Source organism: Penaeus vannamei, chromosome 2 (assembly GCF_042767895.1).
Source record: "Penaeus vannamei isolate JL-2024 chromosome 2, ASM4276789v1, whole genome shotgun sequence".
NCBI classification, from domain to species: Eukaryota; Metazoa; Arthropoda; class Malacostraca; order Decapoda; family Penaeidae; genus Penaeus; species Penaeus vannamei.
Window position 1 is genome coordinate 42,228,995 of NC_091550.1, and position 3,123 is coordinate 42,232,117.

Consider the following 3,123-nt stretch of genomic DNA (forward strand, 5'->3'; position numbering starts at 1 on the left):
CAAGAATTCAGCAGATGGAGTGGCCTGCCAGAAGGCAGGCAGGCCAGAAGGACCTATTACAAAAGGCATCAAGTCGAGACTCCAAGGCGCTGGATAGTGTCCAGGTTTCACTACCGTATAGCAAAACTGGGACTATCAGGGCCTTTAAGACACGAAGCTTGGTCCTTCTGCACAGGTACTGGCATCTCCAAATACTCTTGTCGAGAGAGTTCATGACCCCTGCTGCCAGGCCAATCCATCTACTGACTTCATGGTCTGACACCCCAGAGTTATGAACTATACTACCAAAGTATGTAAAGCTCTCTGTGACTTCAATGTCCTCTCCGCAAGCACGTACCGACTGAACAGGTTCTCCTAATATGTCCCCAAAGTCCTGGATCTTGCTCTTGGTCCATGAGACCTCTAGACCCAAGGGCTTCGCTTCATTACTAAATGCATCGAGAGCCACTTCTAAAGATTCCAAAGACTCAGATAGAATGCCAACATCATCAGCAAAGTCAAGGTCGGTAACCTTGATATTGCCCAGAGTTGTTCCACAATGACTTTGAACAGTAGCTCTGCCCAGTATCCAGTCCATGCAAGTGTTGAAAAGCGTTGGTGCAAGGACACAGCCTTGCCTCACTCCTGAACTAACAGGATAGAAGCTTGCAGGCCCCCACCACACTTTACAGCACTTTTAGTGCCAGTATACAGACTTGCTATTAGTCCAATAATAATAATGTTGGAATTCCTCACAGTTTCAAGATCTCCCAGAGTGATTCCCGATGCATCGTATCGAATGCCTTCCTGAGGTCAATGTAGGCTGCAAGCAGCCCACGCCCGAACTCACGACGACGCTCTAAAATGACTTGAAGTGCTAGGATATATGGTCTATTGTGGACTTACCAGGAGTGAATCCAGATTGCTCCATTCTCTGATACCTTAGAAGATCGTCTTTAATACGCCTCAGAAGGATGCAGGCAAAAACCTTGCCTGGTATACTGAGCAGTGTGATGCCTCGGTGGTTGCTGCAGTCCCATTGGTCCCCCTTCCCCTTCCAGAGAGGGATGACCACACCCCTCAACAGGTCAGGGGGAACGGTACCAGACCGCCAGATGGCAGCCAGGACGGCATGCAATCCCCGCGCCATAAGTTCACCACCAGCCTTTAACAGTTCAGCTGGTATGCCGCATATACCAGTTGCTTTACCACTCTTCAGCTTGGAGATCGCCCCCCTAACTTCGGTTAGGGAGTGGGCATCCTCACTGATGGGTGGGTCCGGCAACTGAATCTCGACACTACCCGCATCCAAGTTAACTGTTGGTGGGTTAACGAAATACTCAGCCCAATGTTCCTGCAACGCAACAGAATCTGAGATGATCTGACCACTTACTGAGCGAACTGCTGTCACCTGTGAAGAGGGCTTGGAGTTCAGCTTACTCAGGGCTCGGTATGCAGGACGAAGGTCATATACTAAGAAATGGCCTTCTACCTCCTCTGCAAGATTCCTAATAAACTATTCCTTGTCCCTTCTTAACAAAGACCGAGTTCTGCGCACCTGAGAACGGTGTAAATCTCGATCCCCTGCCAGACGAGCCACACGACAAGCATCTGTGGCATCCAGTGTCTCCTGTGAGATGAAATTTCGCCTTGCTCTCGGCCGTTCACCAATCGTCTCTTGAGCTGCAAGCGTTTCACGTTTGAAGGTGTCCCACAGAAGTACAGGGTCCGTCAGATTTTTGAGTGCTGTGAAACGACCAGAGACTGGCTCAGCAAACCCCCAGGCACATTCCCCCTCCCTCAGCCTGTCCAAGTGAAACACCCTGGGGTGATCATTGGTCCACTGGGGGGTGTTGAAATGGACTCGGAGAGTAGCCACAACTAATCTATGGTCAGTACCACAGAACTCGGCACTCCTATACACCCTGCAATTCTGGAAGATCCTCCAACGAGTGCTAACGAGTACGTGGTCGGTCTCCTTGGCTGCATTACTCACATCGCTGTACCATGTCCAGCGATGTGGGTCTGGGCGCTGGTACCAAGAGTCAGAAATACTCTATTTCTGGGACCTAGCAAAGTCCCATAAAAGGAGGCTATTCTCGCTGCCGGTATCAGCTCCCGAACCATGGGGACCAACAGAAATCTCAAAGCCAGCTCGATCACAGCCAGATACCGCATTGAAGTCACCCAGGACAACACGAATATCTCGCCGGGGGCACCTGTCTGACACAGACGCTAGTTTGGCATAGAACATCTCTTTCACATCGTTTACAAACATCGATAGGAGCGTACACAGCAATAAGAGACATGAAGCCAAAAGACAGCTTCAGTCTCATTACCATTATACGCTCATCGACTGGAGTAACCTCTACTACCGAGGGCTGGAGTCTGCTGGAGATGGCCATGGCTACTCCCTGGAGATGGTGACCTGACCAGTAGTAGGTATAGCCACCTACACTGATCGTTCCGCTGCCAGGTCTTCTCATCTCCGAGAGGGCAGCCACCTCCACTCTCAGCTTCCCCAGTTCCCTCGACAGCAGAGGCAACCGATCATCCTGACGCAAAGAACGGACGTTCCAAGCCCCCACCCTGACTCCCCGCCTGAGGTTTAGCCTCGGGCAGTTGCTCCAGGTGGACGCCACCTCTGCCACCCCCGCCGACGCTGCTCCACATATAAGGGGACGACAGGCTGTGGAACCCATCATCCGCCTACAGGGCTCCCAAAGGCTTTCCCCCATAAGCTTCACTCCGGGCTGGCGTCTACCAGAACGCAGGCAGGACGAGTAGTTCTCGCTCCCAACATGCGTCCTGGAAGTCGCCCTCCCAGCGGGATCCACAGCCCGCCTCTCTTGCTGGGTGGGAGGAGCAGTTCCCCTCCTCCCAGCATTACCAAATATATTAAACACTGCCGAAGGAGGAGGGAGGAGGACTGACAAGGCCCACCTCCCCGAGCTTCCCGTTAACCGCAGGGGGCCTCAGTTTAGCCTGGAACTGCAAGGTACCCAGTTTCCATGGGAGGCCATGAGGAGGCACTGCAGGGAGTCTCGATGATGGAGAGGCTATGCACTGGCAGGGGAGGCTTATGCAGTGCTAAGTCCTTTTTCCCACTAGGCTAACCAGCGGTGGCAGTTGTAAGCACTTCCT